This window comes from Lygodium microphyllum, chromosome 1 (assembly GCF_053477565.2).
Source record: "Lygodium microphyllum isolate KBCC chromosome 1, Lygodium_microphyllum_v1.1.10, whole genome shotgun sequence".
NCBI lineage: Eukaryota > Viridiplantae > Streptophyta > Polypodiopsida > Schizaeales > Lygodiaceae > Lygodium > Lygodium microphyllum.
In genome coordinates this window covers 16,067,747-16,073,746 of record NC_141135.1, presented here as the reverse complement: position 1 = coordinate 16,073,746, position 6,000 = coordinate 16,067,747, and positions in this window count along the sequence as shown.

Sequence of the window (6,000 nt, the reverse complement as noted above, 5' to 3'; positions counted from 1 at the left end):
ACAAATTCCACAGTAATTTTACCACTTCTTTTCCAACCTTCCAATTTCCCTCAAATTCCTATTTTCACTTACTGTTCCTTTATTGAGGATAGGGTATTTTCCCCTTCTCCACCCTGTCCTTCACCCCTCATTAATGTACCCTCCACATTTCCTATTTATCAGTTAACACCGTTCCTTAGTGATTCCTTACAAATTTCTGCCATTCCTTCTTTAACCTTTTCTTCCTTTTATGATTTCTCCTATCCTTCCCTACATCCACTTTCCCTTATTCCATTACCCTCTCCTAGCACTTCCATATCTCAACCACCTCAGTTGGTTAGTGACTGTGCCGGTTTTGATACTCAGATTTCCAGAAGAAGGGGATGGAGTTCGGATGATTGCCTTACAGGACCGCAGATTAATTGGCCAGTAATTCCAGGGGAATGGACAGTTTCAAGTCAAGCTTATCAAAACTATGTTCATTTTGCCCAACAATATTCACAGTCTGCAGATCCCTCAGTGAGATTAACTGCTCACTTTGCTTGGTACCTGGCGTATATGCATAGGCACTCTCATACTGATTCAAAGCCTATCCCAAAGTTGTGCATGAACGTCAATGTTAGCATTGATTCCCAACAGCTGGAGATACTGTATTTTCATGCCCTTTGTTTGCCTAGCAGATACCTAGTCCTATTGGAAAGGATGTGCTGTCTCCAATTTTTCCAAAATCCTCCTAAAAACTTTGTAGATGAATCCTTATCTATGGATCGATTCAGACAACATCAATCTTTTAAAAGGGATCATCTTCATTGATGCCTTTCCAATGTATACTGCACGCTTTTTAATACCAAACTCTTCTTTTTGAAGAAGTCATTCAGATGGTTGTGTTGTGTATTCGTATTAGTGTTGTGAGTTCATGTATGTCAAACGAACGTGGTGGATTTTGTGTACGAGCTATATTTTGGAGATTTCTAGAGATGGGGTCGTGGTTGGAGAGTTGAAGCAGATGAACATGATGAAGAAGAAGCAAACTCTTATATCCTTTACAAATTTGTGGTGATTTTTAGTTTGATAAGAGGTGTTAATGTCAAAAGAGTTTTCCTTTCTTTGTATTTATATATCAGAAACAGGTTATAAGATGGGGTCGTGGTGGATGGATTCTTTGTAAGAAGATATTGAAGATCAACGTGACGCTTGTAAATGAACTTGTATTCCCTTTTTCCTGGGTCGCGAGGACGCTTCCTTATTAAGTGTGGGGATATGTTGAGTGTTGAAATGACTTGTTTTTTGGCTGATTTTTGTTGTTTTTGAGAGCTGAATGGTTGATTTTATGGGATGATTGATTGATTAGGAAGTGGATTGAGAGTGTTTTGGATGATATTGATTGTGTTTTGGAAGATCATGATGTTTGTTGATGGTTCTGTGATGTTTTGATAGGTTCTGATTGGTTCTGTATACCTTCTGTTTTGTTCTGTTTTGGTCTGTTTTTGTTCTGATTGTCTTCTGTAAAGAGGGATGGAGTATAGATTGATGAAGAATGAGATATTGTGAAAGCTTAGTGAATGGTTTGTGAGAGTTTTGAATGATTTGAGAGTGAGTTATGTAGTTCTGATGACCTTCTGTAACCTTCTGTAGGTCTTCTGTAGAGCTTCTGCTTCTGTAATGTTCTGTACTGTAACTGTTCTGGTACTGTTCTGTAGACTGTTCTGTAAGTGTTCTGTGGAATGTACGTGTGACTTTGGGAAAGTTTTCTAGCCTTGGAAAGAGGTGAATACAAGTGCAAAAGAGCTGAAAGAAGTGGAAGAAGTAGCTGCTGAAGACTCAAGAGAAGACTAGAGTGAAGTGACAGTAGTGAGCTGTGAAGAGACACTGTAGTGGCTCTCGTGACCCTTCATATCAGACATACCTCTTGGGAGGGGTATCCACAACCTAAGAGTGATTATTGAGAGTAATTTTGAGAGATTGTAGTGAGGATATGATGTATTATTGATGGAGTGTGTGAGAGAGAGTCAGAGATAGCCAATTCTATTGAAACAGAGTGATTGTATATGAGAGATTGAGAGAGAAGACTATGAAGATATTGAAGATGAATACTATGTGATGTATTTCCATTCAAAGATGGTGTACTTCTTTGCTTTCTTTGTTCTATTGATGGATTTTGTGAAGATGTTGAAGAATATGATTGATTCTATTAAAAATCGTGGGAGATTTACATGATGCTGCATGAAGACTTGTTGTGCCTGGTGTTCTTTTCTTCATTGTGATCATATGAAACATGATAAACAAGCTTGTTGATGTTACAAGATAGATTTTCTTGCAAGAGAATTCCCTTTTCCTTGGTGTTCCTCTCGGGGCTCCAGTGCTATAGCTAGTGCCGGCCCATTTTAGGTCCCATCAGTGGTGCATTTTCCCAGGAGCCACTTATAAGTGGTGGTTTTCGGATCTAGGGTTTCTAGGGACCAAAAGAAAGTTGGTTCATGTCCTCTGACAAGGACCGTCAAGCCAAAATCCAAAAAGCAGAATGTGCTGAGAGGGCTAGACAGTGGTTAGAGATCGTAAGTCGTTATTCTCCTCAAAGGAGTAGCTCGGTACGTATAAGAGGCAGTGGTTTTAGTCACCCAACTGCTCCACATAGTCTGTTAGGTGTAGGAGGAAGCGTAAGTTCTTCCTCTTCTCCACCAAGTCTACCCACTTCAAGTGGGGGGGTGAATCCACCCGTTCAAGCTCCTGGCACAGTCTATTGCAATTCCTGCAGGGACCCCCAGATTTACCAGCTTTAGGAGTTCCCTTGCCCATTTTCAATGGATTAGCGGAAGAGGATGTAGAATTTTACATTTGTGAATTCCAAAGATTGATGTTCAATTATCGCATCCAAGATGAGGGACATCTCATGATGTTCTTTAATATGATGTTAAAAGAAAGGGCTGCGGTATGATATCACAACATAGAGTCTGGAACCATAACCACAATTGATCAATTTTATGCAGCTTTCCAAGGAGAGTATGCCCCTAAAAGAGGTGGCCAATATTGGTTGCGGGTTTTGAATGTAACGCGCCAAGACCCTCATGAGAATGTGAAAGCTTATGCCAATAAGCTGAAGGAAGTATTCCGTAAGTTACAAACTTACATTCCCATTCTGCTAGCTGCCCAATTGCAATACTTTTTGCATGGGTTGGATTTTAATATCCAAGTACAATTGAGCAGTGTGGCCTTGGCAGATATAGACACCGCTATTACGCGGGCAGAAGGAGTAGAAGCACGATTACAAACAGCTTACTCCTCTTGAATGAATGTTAAAGTGGGTTTAGTACCTGGAGGCAATCCATCATTGACGAATGGAAGTCAAGGGATGCCTATGACTAACCCTAATGGGAGAGGGAGCATGGTTCAGAATGTACCTTTGCTGCCAGCTCCTCCCAGTGTGACTATGCCTATGGCAAGTCAGTTGGCTCCACTAAATGTTGGAGGCCAAGTTTCGAATTCTAATGTTGTTCTTGTGGGTCAACAACCAATGCCAGATCAGATTGTTAGGCTAATGGAATGACGGGTCGACGATCAAGACTATGAGTCGAGTGCATCTAATCTCCTTGGCAAACTTAAGGATATGATGAAGCATTATACCAACATGATTTCCAAACAATATTGACAAATAGTTGTCGACGTTAATTTCTTGAAGAAGCAGTAGAATTTGATAGGGAGTCGACGCCCTGAAGAGGATGGACCCTCTAGATTCAGTTGTAAGTGGTGCGGTGGACACCATTTCCCTAGAAACTGTCCAAATGTTAAATGTGACATTTGTGGGAAGTTGGGCCATTTAGCTGCTACCTGTTGGAGTAAGATTAGTTCCCTCCAACAAGGGAGTAAACAGCCGAGCCTAGTGAATCATAGAGCGCAAGGAAATAACTTGCAGCAGAATGATGTACCAAGACAAATATTACAGAGGGGAAAAACAACTGTAGAAGAGCTGCCACAAGGCAATGGAGTCAGTATTATTGAGGCTGTACGAGTCAATGACGCTGAAACCTCTAACTTAAGAGCCGTGATAAGAGGCCAAAAGGCTAAAGAGGTTGACAAAGATAAGGAAAAGCTAGTTGAGGGAAACCCTAAGCAAGGGGATAAGGGGATGCAAGTCCAGAGTCCTAGCATGGAAGGAGGACCGCTAAGGCCGGTTGATAGAAAAGGCAACCCTAAGAAGGATGAGAAAGTGCCAAGAAAGAAGGCAAGAGCTAAGAAAGAAGCACCAAAACCAGTCCAAAGACCAAAAGAGAGGATGGTTTGGCGAGAAAAGAGAGCGCTAGCTACTTATCATGACTTCGATTTAGCAAGTTCTCTTTGCGAAGTTAAACTAGATGTGAACCTCTTGCAATTGATTAAATTATCTCCAGGAGTACGCAAGGAATTTAAGAAGATCCTGTGTATTGGGTATATTGTAGAACCTTTGGGCATAGCACGAGTAGGGGAAGATTGGTTTGATCATGCTGAAAAGAATTGCCCTAGGGTTCCAGCTTATGTGGATGGAATATTGGTGGAACATGCTATTGTAGATACTAGATCCTCCCTCAATATCATGAGTTCAGATTTGATGGAGAGGTTGGGTCTAGGCATCCAAAAGGATAGCTCCACCCTTCTTAGAATGGCTGATGATAGTCTGAGACAACCAAAGGGTTGCATTACTAAGGTTCATGTTACAATGGCAAGTGTAAAATGCTTCTTGGACTTTAGGGTGATCAGATTTGCAAGACGTCCTAGCTACCGAGTTTTGCTAGGTAGGCCTTGGATCTTACGAACAGATTGTCAAGTCGATATACCCGCCGGTCGAGTGGTTCTAGGTAGAGGTGCTAATCGAGTGATAGTCGATGCTTACCCTGAGTCTCCTCAGAGTGAGAGAGCTCCTTTATCTTCTATTGAATTAGAGATAGCAGACGATCCATCTGGTAGTGAGACATCATCCAGTGTGATGAGTTTAAAGAGGGGTCCACTACAGAGGATATTTATCAGATAACTTTAAATGAGCCAATAGAGCCGCAGGATAGGATAAGAGACGCGGATGTGATTGAGTTAGACCTTGGCACGCCGAATGATTCGCAGCCAATTAAATTAGGTTCCATGCTCAGTCCAGCAGAAAGGGAGGACTATGTGTCCTTGATTCAAGAATTCTGTGATATCTTTGCTTGAAGTTATGATGAGTTGAGAGGCATTCCTCCCAGCCTAGCTGTTCATACTATTCCCGTAAAAGAAGGCAGTCGTCCTATGCGTCAAAAAGTAAGGCGTATGCCTTTTGAACTTAGGAATGGGTTGTTTAAGGAGTTACAGAAGCTAAGGAAAGTTGGTTTAATCTTTCCTATACAACACACAGAATGGTGTCACCAGTTGTCATTAGGAAGAAGAAAAACAACCAGATCTGACTATGTGTGGATTTTAGAGAGCTGAATAAGCAGACGGTTAAGGATTACTACCCATTGCCATTTATTGACCATACTTTGGATCAATTAGTGGGTAGGGATATATATTCGTTTATGGATTGCTTTGCAGGATACAGCCAGATGGCAATTGCAGAAGAGGACAAGTTGAAAACAAATTTTATTACTGTCTTTGGTACTTTTTCATACCATGTGATGGCCTTTGGTTCGTGCAATGCACCTGGATCATGGCAATGAACAGCAGACAAGACCTTTGGTGACATCTCCCCAGATGAGTTGAAAGTATTTATTGATGACCTGGGGGCAGTCATTATAAGGGAAAGGATGTTGGTTATCTTAAGAAAATGTTTTGAGCGCTTCAGATAATTTTGTATCGCTCTCAACCCACGGAAGTATGTCTTTGGAGTACCTTACGGGCTATTGCTAGGCCATGTGGTCAGTTCAGTAGGGATAGCAACTGACCCTAAAAAGATCAAGGTCATAGTTGCTATGAGTCCACCATGCACTCCGAAAGAGGTTTATAGAATTCTGTCATCAATAGGGTACTATCGAAGGTTTATAAATGCCTTGGTAGAGAGGACGTTGCCATTAACGAACTTAT